Consider the following 15686-nt stretch of genomic DNA (forward strand, 5'->3'; position numbering starts at 1 on the left):
AATTAATATGCATGGGAGTCTGAAACTCAGAAGCATCCTGTTCTCACCGAATGAACAAATGTTATAAAATGCTGGCTTTCATTCTGAATAGATGGTAGAACCACTGGAGAGCCGTGAGCCAAGAATGATATGATCTGTAATATTTTGCATATGTAATTCTGAATGCTGTGGTATGAATAATACGGGTGTGATGTAGGATGAAGTGGGAGTTTGGGAAGCCATTGCTGTCAGTAAGGTGGGAAATGATAAAGGTTCCCACTTAGATTTTAGAAATAGAGGGTTTGGAAATTGTTGACTGTGCATATATGATGGTGGCTGAGTCACTCAGATTTTCTAAAGGATGAATGTTGGGTATAAAACATGCAGAGAGACAAGAGCTACGGGCAACTTAAGATTCTTGGTGCTTAGTTTGGAGAAAATCTTTGCTATTTTTATTGTAATGGAATGCACTGAATAGAACAGGTTGGACATGGTAGAATAAACAAATTAATTTTTAGTTCATCCTGTTGAATGGCCTATTAGAAAACCAAATATAGATGTTAAGTAGACAGCTCTGAAATTCACAAACTAGGCTAGAAACCATCTTCTATGTATAACTTTCTGTAACAACTTTACATCTTTTTAAATTTTATAGTTTTATCCATCACTTAGTGGTCATTTTTCCTCAAATTTAAGTTTTAGCTGTAAGTCTGCATCACTTATTATTATTATTTTTTTTTTTTTTAGGACTCAGCTTCAACAAACTTCTTTGCAGATACAGCTGATGATTTCACTATCAGTTTTTTAGTGAAGCCACAATTGACATCCTGTTTAAATAAGCAATGGTTCCCCTGGTCACAGAAGGCACACAAAATTATAATTGGCTAGATAGTTGTTCCACCTCATCAGAAATTACACTGTTCTAAGGACAATTACTATTAAATGTCATCTTATTATCATATTTGAAAAATAAATATAATGGCCCTTGTTGGTAAGATATTTCAGAAAATTGACTGATATTAATATTACATTACCAACCCAGGAACCCTTTATTAAAGTGTTTTCTCTTGTCATTAAGAATTTTGCCACATGTATTTGGAGAATGGCAGATGCATATTCACCATAGACTACTCTGTATATATAAATACATATGTTTACACATATTTATGTATGCATATATATGTCTAAAACTGAAAAACACCCAATAGCTATTCATAAAATATAAGGATGTTTGATCTCTTACAAGAAAAAAAATAGATGTAATTCTTTGATATAGCTATATTTAAGAAATATAGAGAGCTTTCATTCAAGAGCAAGATGCTGGCATTAGTAATATAAACATATATGTGATGATTCCAGATTTGAAATATAATTTGAATAAATAGTCACATGTACACATATGTAGCAAATATGTCAAAAATTGTGAATGAAATATTAGCTTTAAAAATATCTATTTTATAAAAGTTCTTTTCAAATTCACAAGTAATATCAGTGAAAAAAACATAGTATAAAATTTTTAGATATGGGCTGGAGAGATGGCTCAGTCGTTAAGAGCACTGCCTGCTCTTCTAAAGGTCCTGAGTTCAATTCCCAGCAACGACATGGTGGTTCACGACCATCTGTAACATGAGGTGATTCCCTGTTCTAGCCTGTGGGTATGCATGCAGGCAGAACACTGTATACACAATAATAAATAAATAAATCTTTTAAAAATTTTAGATTTAATTGTAGATAATATGAGAGTGACATGGAGAGAAAAATAAGTCCATGACACTGTTTAGAGTTGGTGCATAATTCCATAGACAAAGATGGAGCAAACACACATATGAGAAGGAAACTCTCTCTCTCTCTCTCTCTCTCTCTCTCTCTCTCTCTCTCTCTCTCTCTCTCTCTCTTATTTTTATTTTTTATTTTTTGCTAGTTCATTTAAATTTACCAGCTTTTAAAAAAATTCACTGGGCTCTCAGAGTCCTACAGAATATGGCATTTATAGATGTTTTTTATTATTTTAAAGATTATTTGACAATAAGACAGGTTAACTCCTGGCAACACCCAGCCTACTTCAAAGAAGATGATGAACATCAAAGAACCTCCTTATGGAGATGGCTTCAAATGCAGCAAATCAGCCACTGGGAAAAATGTCCTTCTTTCAGCCACAGACAGAATTCTGCCTAAAAATGGGCAAGCATGGATGCAGGCAGTTATTGGCCAAACTCTGACAAGACAGGGTAAGCAAACCCTCAGTAGTTCCTCCCTCACAAATATGTCTGTCAGATATACTGGGCCAGGTGGCTGAAGATGGTGCTGCAACATTATAGTTCTTGGGTGACTGATCAGGCAGCAAACTGTCTCTGTCATGTTCTCATTTTGGAAGCTGCCGATGTGCACTTCCTGTCTACTCAGGGAATTAACTTTATTCCTTCTCAAGTCTCTGATGGGGTTGAAGACCAAATAGTTTTGTTTTACAATTAAGCTTAGTTGTTTAGGGGTTAAGATGTTTTTAGGTCTATATAGATGTTTTAAATTGAAAATGACAAGATGTGATTGAGATTGATTTGCATTCAGAATTTTAGACGCACCAAGATAGGAAAAATGTTTTCTTCAAGGGTACCAAATACAAATAGCCAAAACACTAAGAATGGAACATTTATATAGTTCCTTATTGTTTTGTGGTTCTTCTTGCTATAGGTAGTTTGTTATATATATGTGTAATAATATAAATGTGTAATAATATGTAAAAATAAAAATAAGTAAGTACATGAATAAAAAGATCACTGGAAAATTAATTAAAAAAAAAAAAGATCACTGGATTCCTGGTTACTTTTCTGGAGGATCCAGGGTTGTTTCCCAGCACCCACATGGCAGCTCACAAGTCTTTGTAACTCCATTTGTATGGGATCCGATATTCTCTACTGGCTCCATGAGCACGCATGCGATGTACATATTGCACATATATGCAAAACAGCTCTACACATAAAATACAAATAAAATTGAATTAATGGAAAATTGTGTGCCCATACTGAATAGGCAAAAGGCTAAGGTTAGTAAGCTTAGTATATCAAGACAACATTGTTTTTATCTTTTGATAGTGGCAATTAATTCTACATCCTGATTGACTCAACTTACTTTTTTTTTTTTTTTATTGAAAAGAGCACTAGGTTTAATTGACCCAACATCTTGAAGTATAGATAACAATTAGTAAGCCATTTTCCTGATGATAAAATAATAGAATTCCAGGGGAGATTAAGTGACCCTCTTTTCAGTCTAATCCTGTGTGATGGATTGGAATTCCCTGTAGTAGCTCTGTTGCTTATCGTTATGCTGAGAATGGTTGAAAGTGAGAGAAACATTAAGAATCAGACAAGCTCACCATAGCGTCAGAACTGTACCATCTGGAGAGGCCCTGAGGTCAGTCTGAGCCAGGGGCGAACATCTTTGCAGCAGCCACCTATGTGAGGAGACACGTCTTACCTGCCTCCTTGTTGATTTGGCTGTTGTAATGCTAGGCTGTATATTGCATGGAGTAAGGAGCATCCACACCATTATCTGTGTGGGAGTGCTGGTGACTAGTGTTTCCTGGTGTTGAGTTTTTTACTGTTTGTCTTTGCTTTTTGTGTGAATGTGCTTTTCTTACATCATTCGTAGAACAGAATGATTTGCAAACATATTGTACATTCCACCACCTAAAAAGAAATTGTTCACAGCCCGTGAAGTCCCTTGCTTGAGAACCTTAGGCAAAAATCATTCGCTCTCCTTTTTTACTTTGAAAATGTTCCCAATCGCCATAGATTTTTGTCTGCATAGTGTTTGCGCGTGGGCTGCTTTTGAAATGATGTACCTATTCCTAAAATCATGCTCCAAGTCGCCTGGAGTTTTACTTTTGAGAGCCTAGCTAATCGAAGACTTTAGTTTTATTTTCCCTTTGTGCTCATCTATAAACACAGCTTCATCTGTAGCCCATCTTAGTCTGAGTTAAGACTCTCATGTCAGATGCTGCATCTTCAGTGGAGGATCTCATTTCCAGTCCCAAATGGGATTTTACTTGAGGAACTCTTGTAGTCTGCTAAGTGCCTTGCTGATCCAGATGTCTGCCTCTCTGAAATCACATCCAGAAGACAGGAAGAATTATGTTTTGTTTATTTAATTTTCTCGTGCGATCTGGCCATATGGACAAATTTAGAGTACTGTTGGTGTTGTTGCTGTAGGTGTTTCTGTTAACCCAGTGTTTTATTGTGTTCCCCATCCTCAAAGGGCTGTGCTAAGTGTATTTAATCTCAGGCCATAACTGTGCCATATTTTGATGTGGATAAAGTGTTTTTTTCCATTTATGTGTGAGATAGATTTCAAGAATACAATTCTGTGTATACAGAAATGAACAGAATTTTATATCCCCTGTCGAAAATGGCATTGTGGTTATGTGATAGCTACATGTATCCTCCATACACCTCAATTTGTCTCTAAATAAATAGTAACATGTATTGCATTAAACTAAAAATATTGCAGTCAGTTTTCCATTGTGATTAGGCATTAATGTCAATAGAAAAAAAAAAGCCTGTGCGTCTCAGTGAAGATATAACTATTTTTAAATATTTTTGAGTCATGAGTGCTTGAATCTGCCCATGTGGAACTCAGGGAATATGGCGAACTGATTGCTTGCATCTAGAATAACTTCACAGGAGTGTAGATGATAGAACTGAATTACCCATACTCCACACACACACACACACACACACACACACACACACACACACACACACAGAGAGAGAGAGAGAGAGAGAGAGAGAGAGAGAGAGAGAGAGAGAGAGAGAGAGAGAGAGAGAGAGAGAGAGAGAGGAGAGAAAGAAACCCTTTAATTGAGATGTAATACAGAAAGAAGTTTGTATCAAGCCTTGTGACATTTGTTCAGGTAATTATCGAAGCATAAGTATGTGTTGAAAAACATAAGTATAAAAATAAACTTTCTAACTCAGGACTTAAATTTATGTTCTGTGAGGAGTGTTTATGCTACCGGCACAGCACATAAGAGATATAGCAGTCTAGAGACTCATATATCCCCTTTCATTTACCCTGACATTAAATCAAGACATCAGAGAACAAGCAATAGAATAGAATCCCACGTTATAAATACAGAGACTATTCACAATGTCCCACCAATAACTCATTATGTAAACAAACACTAATATTTCTGGGTATATTTGAGGTAATACTTCATCTGAACAAATGAATGGTGAGTGGTACACAAACATCAATCCAGAATTTTTACTTGGAACTGAGCCTGCAGTGGTAGTAGCTAAGTTGGTCAGCCTGTAGCCACTACTGTCTGTATCCACACCACCAGGGTGAGCTCCCCAGCACTGCCCTGGCTAACTCATCCAATGTAACCTGTAGGGGCCTCTCAGGTTCTCCTGCTCTCATGCTCAAGAAACAGGCTCACCCTCACTCATGCCAACTCCACTATGCTGCCCAGTTGGGGTATTGTGGACACTCTCCTGAATGCTGCAGCCGGCAAGGGGCTGGGCCAGCTCTCCTGCTCTCAAGTCTTTTCTTTTTAAATCATGCCTATTTTAGTGAGACTCTATATAGTTTTTCATGAGTTCAATGAATAAAATGGTCCAGTGCAAGTTGTTTCCAAATTATAGTCCATGTACCATTACTTGAGTAGTTTGAAATTCTAAATATATGAATTGTGCATTTTCTGCACAGAGTAATTGAGAGCTCTTTGCCAGCATGAGTGGCAGCACATAACTTTGTGGAGCAGACATCACATAATGCATGGTCACAATTCCAGACAAATATGTTACTATGCTACAATTGAGAGATGGGTGGAATGTGCTGATATAAGCAAGAAAGCTCATGTATAAACTAACAGATCTCCAGAATCTTAGAGTTCTGACTCCTCTTTGAGTTTCTGTCTTTGTGCTCAGACTAGCATGCTTCCTGTGTACTTTGCCAACCAGTTTACTGGAAACTGGGTCACGAGGTTCAGGTATCTAAACATATGTGCGAAGTGCAAGAGAAAAAGATTTGTGCTATATTTTATGAGTGGGTTTCTAGAACTTGTGAAAGTTTCTTACAGTCTTTCCAATATTATTTATTGAATTGCACAAAAATTTATATAGTGTCTGTTTGCATAGCACAAGAACCTATCAACATCCTTCAATAATGATTAAAGTTGGCACAATGCAATTGCATTTAAATTAGTTTAAACCTTGACAACAGCTAGTGTTCAAAGAATTAAATGTTAAGAAATTCAGATATGGTGTAGTTATAGTTTTATGTACACTTCTATTGAGTATTAAATACAAATAATGTGTGTGGATGTTGAAATTTTCTAGGATAGTTTTAGGCTCTTGGCAGAGTAAACATTGTATCCTTCACAAAGACCCTATTCTATTCTTGACTAGCAAGGAATTAGGTAGCATTTGGAAGTCAATTTGTAGAGCGAGTGAGACGCATGTGGTATCTCTGAGGAAGCCTTGATGCTGACCATGTGCATAAGATAGTTTTGAAGAAGCGTCTAGAAATGAGTAACTGTGAAAAAAGGGAAACACGACATAAAGGGCACTGTTAGTAGCATCTGATGATTGTTTTCATGTAATGCAAGTCATTTTGTGGGAACCAGATTGCACATCCTCCTCCCAGTTCTCTAGTGGAGAGTTGAGGCTGGCATACAGCAAGAAAAGAGGGGAGACACGAAGAATTGTCTAATAGCTAGCAGTTGTCAAAACTGTAACAGAGTGCCTCAGAAAGTAGTGCATGCCTGCTGTTAAAGAGATAACAAAGGAATAAAAAAATTAAGAGATGAAGTGGAAAAGATATAGATAGCTTTAGAACAACCTTATAGGTTGGTTGTGTGGTACTGAGTTCATCTGGACCTCATTTTGTTGGAAAGACAAATATTCCTATTTCCTCAAAGGAGCTTATCAGACCTTTGGCAATAGTCTTATAACAAGTAAATTCACCAGGATTGAATTGCATAGAATATAGTATATGTTTAATAGTACTTATTTAATTTGACAGAATATTTTCTTCCTGTCATGATAGTAGATTTTTGAAGAAAACTTATAAGATATTTTTAAACATTTTCCCCTGAAACACTTCAAAGTAATTTAAAACATTATAGCAGTTCATACCTTAATATTATAGTTGAGTCCAAAATTATGGAAATCTTCATATTGAAAAACAACAATCATCTCTTAAAACTGTTTGATATCTAGTTTGTGTTCAGTCTCATCATTTGTAGCTCAAATGTGTTTTGTGGATTTTACATTTTCCTGAAACCTAGGTACAAACTATTCTTACATATAACATTTCTATATGAGGTAAAAATACTTAAGTATGTGAGAGACCATTTTTAAGTAGAAGGGAATTTACACTTTATATTTATGGACATAATTTCCATGGTTGCAAATGTGAATATTACCATATGTTATTCATATTATTATTGTTTATATTGTATACGTTTATTAACAAAATTCTAATTCTGTGTTTCATGGATAGGAGACTATAAAGACATGTGCTATAATGGACATTTGTTAAATGTCCATTAACATAGTTTATAGTTAAGGAAAACAGAAAAGTAGTGAAATAGAATTGTGCACACATAAAATTAAATATTACATATTCCCCTATCTGGCTCAGTAATATTTTAAGACCACTTTCCTTCTCTGGACACACAGTTACTTACTAGTCTTCTATGTGAAAAATTGGGTGTGCCATGGGGAGGGGGGAGGGAAGAAGTGATTATAACAACTTAGTATTTCTGTGGTCTTTGTGATTTTGGGACCTATTTGCTCAGATCTATGTTGGTTTGTGATTTGCTTCTGTGAGGTGGGACAAATGAATAATATACCCCCTTTCCCCTCATGAATCTTAAAAAAATATTTTAAGTCTAAAAACAGATAAGCTAGCTTGTGGACAGTTCTATTAGTAACCCCCATATTAACGCCATATATTACCAATTATGCGTCTACTTTCAGAGAAATTGTATCCTAGGGAAGCATATCAAAAATTTGGCTATTTATATATTTTATGTATACTGATGGAAAGTACTCCTCACCAAAGTCCTTCATATTTCTTGTTCTATTGTCTATATTTGCACACATGCCTTTCATCCAAACCATATTCTTATGTAAGTCCACTGTTGCTCAATATACTGATGTTTAGAATGGTTACACTCTTTGTTACATGATGCATGCTTATCAGCATTTAAAGTTGGGTGAAGATCCATATGAAAAGCTCTACTTTTCCTGTTATGCCATTTTCCTTATCCTTCATTTTTAAATGATTTATAATTTATTCGTTTGCTTGTTTACATATGTTTCTGTTTCTGGAGATGTGCATGTTTCTATGTATCTGAAGATGCCATAGGGAAGGCATAGGATAGCTTTGAACTGGAGCAATCGGCATTTTGGGAACATCTAGGTTGACAAGTGGGTGCTGGGATCTGAACTCTTGTCACCCTGATTGTACAGCAAGCACACCAACCAACAAAGCATCTCTCCGGCAAATACTACTCAACCACTAAAAGCAAGGAAATCATGAAAGTTGCAGGCAAATGTTTGTTACTAGAAAAGATCACCCTCAGTGGGGTAATCCCAGACCCAGGAAGACACACATGGTATGTACTCACTTATAAGCAGGTTTTAGCCATTTAGTACAGGATAAATTTTCCACAACGCACAGACCCAAAGAGGATAAGTTACAAAGAGGACCCAAAGGAGGATGCTTAACTCTCACTGTGAAGGAGAAATAGAATACACAGAGGTAGTGGCTGAAGAGACGGAACAAAGTAGAAGAGGGAGAACAGAGAGAAACAAAGGGGTAGATCAGACCTGGGGAGAGTGATAGGGATGCCCGCAGAGAAAAGAGACTTCCTTGCCATGCCATAGGGGAAGGGGAGAAACTCAGTCTTGGTGCTACTTGAGGAGTTAGGATAGGTAGGTAGGGGAGCTACCCTTTTTCAAGAAATGGGGGAGGGGGATGTGGGAGGGAGGGTGGTTTTGAGAGGAGAGAAGGAAGGGGCCTCTCCCAGGGTATAAAGTGAATAAATAAATAAATTAATTAAAAAATAAACACTGTAGACTTGTTTGTCTACATTTGCTTTTCTTTATTCTGTGATTAGATATTTCTAGAAAGGCAGACACTCAACACATTCTAGGAAGGAAGGAAGGCAGCTGCAGAGACTGCAGAGGCAAATTTGATTCTGCTAAGTACCTGTATAGTAGGCAATGTCTCCAATGACTGTGTGGGTGTGGTTGTGCATTTCAGATGATACTGCTCATGTTTGTCAGCATGACCACAGAAGAATTCCTGGCTACACTTTATGGTTGAAATCCTGGTTCAAACACTGCCTGACACTATTCTCTTTACTAAACTGCTTACTCTCCCAGAAATACTTATTTTCCTCATGTGTAACTTGAGATTACCCTCGGATTTGCCTCACGGGGCTTCTATGAAGATGGAACTCAAATTTAAAATATGGAACAAAGTACATTATTTTGAAAATCTATGTGTTATGGGTAACATGGAAGTTAGCCTCAAATATATATATAAATGGTACCTAAAGAGAGTTTGGCACAAGTAACTCTCAGCTTTTTTTTCATTGTCTTTGGTTTTAACTTTTGAAATCAACAGACACACACAGTGCAACATCATTCATATGACTGGAATCCCACAAAATATTTGTATCAACATTCTGTTTTATGGACATTGAGCCTATACATGTAGATTACCAGGATATATTTTGTCAAAGTTTCTACTTAGCCATAACTTCTTCTTTTCATACCTTGTACAATATAAAATAATTCAAAGGGCATTTTTTCTGGAATCCTCAACATTGAGTATTCTCTTGGGTTTAACTTTTAAATTTTCCCAGTGATTGAAATTGATTGATGGCATTTAATAAATTATTCATAGATCCACTTAAACCTTTCAGTAAAGGTGTCAGACTGTAATTAAATGTTTCATTATTGTTGCTGTCCTGTGCAAAGTAAGGCTAGAATCCTCCAGAACTTTCAGTTTTACAAGCTCTTGCTCAACCTCTGGTTGTCTTCTTGTTAGAGCTGAAAGTCCTTTGAATGTAACTCACCATGTGAGTTGAGAGGATGTAGGATGCTCCCTAAGAGGTTCCTATCTGTGACAGTGCTCATAAATATGCACAGGCTCTCTCTGTGTCTCTGTGTCTCTGTGTCTCTGTCTCTGTGTCTGTCTGTCTGTCTCCAATAATCCACTTTGTTTCCTCAAGAGAATGGAGGTTTTAATTATTGTCATTTCATTCCTGGGGAAACTTATACACAGATGTTAAAGATTTCGTGCAGATCTATGCAAGATCAGTGATATTCTTAGGAATAGAATGTGGAATATCCTAGACCATATTACTACCTTAATATTTTATTTTATGGTGTAATTAATGACTGCTTTTCCATAATATTCTGCTGTAGACTTCAGCATTATGGGTTATACTGGTTATCAGTGTCTTATTCTTACTATTTATATGATAAAGCACGTGTCCAAAAGCAACTTGGGAAGGAACTGAGTTTATTTCATCATATACTTGCTGTTACCCACCCATCACTGAGGGAATTCAGGGCAGAAACTCAAGCAGGGCCAGAACCAAGGGACAGGTGTTCAAGCAGTCCATGGAGAAGTGATGTGTTACTGGCTTGCTCCTTATAGAATGCTCAGTCTGCTGCTCTCTCATACAAATCAGCACCATCTGCCCAGGGTTTGCAGTGTTCACAGAGCACTGGACCCTCCCACATTAATCATTAATCAAGAAAATACTTCACAGATTTGCCTACAGGTCATTGGGATGGAGGCATTTCCTCAACTGAGAGTCCCTCTTCTCAAATGACTCTAGTGTGTGTCAAGCTGCCAAATGAAAAAGAAGAAGAAGAAGAAGAAGAAGAAGAAGAAGAAGAAGAAGAAGAAGAAGAAGAACAAGAAGAAGAACAAGAACAAGAACAAGAAGAACAAGAAGAAGAACAAGAAGAAGAACAAGAAGAAGAAGAACAAGAACAAGAAAAAGAAGAAGAAGAAGAAGAAGAACAAGAACAAGAACAAGAACAAGAAGAACAAGAAGAAGAACAAGAACAACAAGAACAAGAAGAAGAAGAAGAAGAAGAACAAGAACAAGAAGAAGAACAAGAAGAAGAAGAAGAACAAGAAGAACAAGAAGAACAAGAAGAAGAAGAACAAGAACAAGAAGAAGAAGAAGAAGAAGAACAAGAAGAACAAGAAGAACAACAAGAAGAAGAAGAACAAGAAGAAGAAGAAGAACAAGAATTTTAAAAACCAGCACAACTAGAAACAAGATTCATTACCTCTCAGGTGTAGGATGTAGTAAGATGCCTCTGTTGAACATTTAAATAAATATAGTTATTAGCATTTGAATGTATAAACATTTTAAGAGGGGAAAAATAGTGTCCAGTCTTCAAGATGGGGAAAAAACATTTCTATTTTCAAGCTCGTTTAACAAGTTGATACCTTACAATTTACTCAGCATACTCTGATTCCAGAAGTAGTGAGCTGTGTTCATTTATGTGGCTTGCCAGGTGCCAGGGGGCAGTAAATGTTGCTCTGCTTGTAACATTCTGTTTAGGAACCATTTACTAAGAGAGGGAACAAAAAGGAAAATAAGAGAGGAAAAGAGGGCAAAAGTACTTTCAGTTGCTAAGAAAGAGAAGTTGTATAGCTCACTAACTAAAAATGTAGCCTGTGGGCTGGAGAGATGGTTCAATGACTAAGAGCAGGCACTGCTCCTGAGGAGGACAAATTTTGGTCTATCACCACAACTCCACGGGGACTTTCACCACTGGCTGTCACAGCCACTAGTACCCATGTGCTCATAAATATGCACAGGCTCTCTCTGTGTCTCTGTCTTTGTGTCTGTCTGTCTCTCTCCCTCTCTCTCTCTCTCTCTCTCTCTCTCTCTCTCTCTCTCTCTCTCTCTCTCTCTCTCTCACACACACACACACACACACACACACACACACACACACACATAATTAAAAATAAATCTTTCTTTTAAAATTTCTAGCCTCAGGAATCTCAACCTTAGTCTTTAATGAAAATGTGCTAGAAATATGAATATATGTTGATAGGTTTTCTTTGAGTAAGAAGTAGATGTCACTTGTTGAACATTTAATACATGCCAGATTATGCTGAGGAATTTAAAAGAAACTTCACACCAGAAAGCCTTACTGTTGGTTGCATTCCCTACATTAGAAATCAGGCAAGACACTTTCCCTTGGTTGGGGAGGCCTTGGTGGCACTCAGTGAAAGAATAAGCAGGCTACCAAGATGAGACTTGATAGCCTATGACCATATAGTGGGGGAGGAGGCCCCCCTCGGTCATAGACCTAGGGGAGGGGAATAAATTGAAAGCAGGAGGGAGGGAGGAATCAGAGAATACAAGTGATGGGATAACAATTGAGATGTAATCTGAATACATTAATAAAACAAATAAACAAAACTGACCTGAAAATAAATAAATAAATAAATAAATAAACAAATAAATAAATCAGGCAAGGTATCCTAACCCTCAGAGCTTAAGTGATACCATGCCGAGATCATCAGGTCAATAATAAGCTAATAATAAATGACAGACAGTTCATATTGGTACTTTGACTTTTATTTTTCTTTATGCTTTTACTTACTATTATTCCGTTTTTTAAAAGACATGGTCTCTTTATGTAGTCTTTGCTGGCCTAGAATACACTCTGTAGACCAGCTGGCCTCAAACTTTCAGAGAACTGCCTTACTCTGCCTCTTGAGTGCTGGGATTAAAGTTGTTCCCCAGCCTAATTTCTTTATCCAATATAGTTAAGCTTTTTTGGTATTATATAATATTTATCTAATGAGAAGGTTTTTGCTACTTCGAATCTAATATTCAGAAAATTGCAAAGCTTTCTGACATTTCTTTCCCACTTATAGATGCCCATTCATTAGAATTCAGAAATAATTGCACATCTCATATATCTTAAAAATAGTCAAATGAGAAACATGTGTTTTATCTTTTTCAAAACATCCTCTTATCCACCTACTACTAGAAAATATCTGAATTTATAGTGTGTGCATGTGTATGCATATGGATGAGTCTATGTATATATCTGTGTGTATGTGTGTGTGTAGTTGTGTGTTTGTGTGTCTGTCAGTATGTGTGTGTGTGTCTAAGTATATGTATATGAGTGTTTGTATGTGTGTCCGTGTGTATGAGTGTGTGTGCATATGTGCATCTAATTTGTTGTACAATATGACAAAGATAGCTTCATGAAATTTTATGGGATTTTTTTATATAATCACTTTATAGCCTGATCCCAGCCCCCTCTCTCCTCTCCTTTCAGTCCCACCCTCCTGCTCCCTCCTCCCATTCTATCCTCTCCCTCTCAGAGAAGGGGAGGCCCCTAAGGGGTACCACCCTACCCTGGCACCTCAAGTCACAGCAGGAATAAGCACATCTTCTCCCACTGAGTCCAAACAAGGCAGCCCAGCTAGAGTAAAAGGATCCAAAGGCAGGCAAAGGAATCAGAGACAGCCCCTATTCCCATACATGATGACCAAGCTGCACATCTGTTACATATGTGTAGGGGGTTAACTCTGGCCCACGCAAGCTCTTTGGTTGGTGGTTCAGTCTCTGTGAGCACCATGGGGCCTGGTTAATTTACTCTTTAGGTCTTCTTACGGATCCTTCTTCCCACTCTTCCACAAAACTTTCCAATCTCTGCTTATTGTTTGACTGTGGGCCTCTGCATGTGGTTGCATCACCTGCTTGATGAAACCTCTCAGAGCAGTTATTCTGGGCTCCTGTCTACAAACATAGCAGAGTTATCACTAACAGTATCAGGGTTGGCTCTCTCCCATAGATGGGTTTTGAATTGGGCCAATGAGTTTGCCATTTCTTCAATCTCTGTTCCCATCTTTCTCCCTATACTTCCCGTAAACAAGAACAATTTCAGGTCAAAGGTTTTACGGGTGGGTTGGTGTCACCCTTCATCTACTAGAAGTCCTACCTTGCTATAGCCCTCACTGTTAGGGCTCTCAGCTAAGGTCACCCTTGGGACCCTCTCCCAGAGATGCTCCCTTACCGATTTTCATCCTCTCTCCAGGTCTTCCCCTTTCCACCACTGTCCCTTCCCACACACACACACACCAGAGCCCCACCCTCATTGCCTTCCCCATCCCATCTCCCATACAGCTCTGTCCCTCCATCTACTTCAGATGGTTATTTTATTTCCTCATCTGTGTGAGATTCAAACGTTAAGTGCCTGGGCCCTCTTCCTTTTCTTTCAGTCTGTGGATTGTACCATCGTTGCCCTGTACTTTATATCTAATATCTAATATCTATTTATAAGTGAGTACATATCATACCAGTCCTTCTTAGTCTGGGTTACCTCACTCAGTATGATATATATATATATTTTTTTAGTTCTATCCATTTGACTGCATATTTCAAGGTTTCTTTGTTTTTAATAGCTGAGTAGTACTCTGTTGTGTAAACATATCTCAGTTTCTTTATCCATTCTTCAGTAGAGGGACATTCAGGTTCTTTCCAGTTTCTGGTTATTACAAATAAAGCTGCTGTGAACATAGTTGAGCAAATGTCTCATGGTATGGTGGAGCATCTTTGGCTATAAGGCCAGGAGTGGTATAGCTGGGTGTTGAGGTAGATCTATTGCCAATTATCGGAGAAAACTGCAGATTAATTTAAACAGTGGTTGTACAAGTGTGTATTCTCACCAGCAATGAGGAGTGTTCCCCTTGCTCCGCATCCTCACCATCATGCACTGTTCCTTGAGGTTTTGATCTTAGCCATTCTGAGAGGTATAAGATGGAATCTCAGAGCATTTCTGTGATGACTAAGGAAGTTGACTTTTTCTTTATGTGCTTCTCAGCCATTCTATATTCCTGTTGAGAACTCTCTGTTTAACTCTGTACTCCATTTTTAAATTGGATTATTTGGTTTGGTGGTGTTTAATTTCTTGAGTTTTTTAAAATATATTTTGGATATTAGCCCTCTGTCAGATGTACAGTTGGTGAAGATCTCCCATTTGGTAGGTTGCCATTTTGTCCTATTGATGGTGTCCTTTGCCTTACAGAAGCTTTTCAGCTTCATGAGGTCCCCATTACTAATTTTTGACCTTCAGGCCTGTGCTGTTAGTGTTATGTTCAGGAAATTGTCTCCTGTGCCAATGAGTTCAAGACTCTTCCCCACTTTCTCTTCTGATAGATTTAGTGTCTTAAGTTTTATGTTGAGGTCTTTGATCCACGTGGACTTGAGGGGTTTTGTTTTGCTTTGTTTTTGTTTTGGCAGGGAAATAAATATGGGTCTATTTGCATTCTTCTGCATACAGACATCCAGTTAGATCAGCACCATTTGTTAAAGATGCTTTCTTTTTTCCATTGTATGGTTTTGGCTTCTCTGTCAAAAGGCAGGTGTCCTTAGGTGTATAGGTTTATTTCTGGGTCTTTGATTTGATTCCATTCCATTGATCAATCTGTCTGTTTTTATGCCAATACCATGCAGTTTTTATTACTATCAAAATTCCAACACAATTCTTTACAGACCTTGAAAGAGCAATTCTCAACTTCATATGGAAAAAATAAAAGACACAGGATAGCTAAAACAGTTTTGTACAATAAAAGAACTTCTGGAGGTATCACCATCCCTGATTTCAAGCTGTACTACAGAAATTTTATGGTCTATA

At 37.5% G+C, this 15686-nt stretch overlaps 1 protein-coding gene across 1 annotated transcript in view; it reads left to right on the forward strand.

Moving 5' to 3' along the window:
• The window catches only part of Ctnna3 (catenin alpha 3), a 1456883-nt gene that overhangs the window by 1339851 nt on the left and 101346 nt on the right, over positions 1-15686 (forward strand). The window lies entirely within an intron of this gene.

This window comes from Acomys russatus, chromosome 11 (genome assembly GCF_903995435.1).
Source record: "Acomys russatus chromosome 11, mAcoRus1.1, whole genome shotgun sequence".
In the NCBI taxonomy this organism is placed as follows: domain Eukaryota; kingdom Metazoa; phylum Chordata; class Mammalia; order Rodentia; family Muridae; genus Acomys; species Acomys russatus.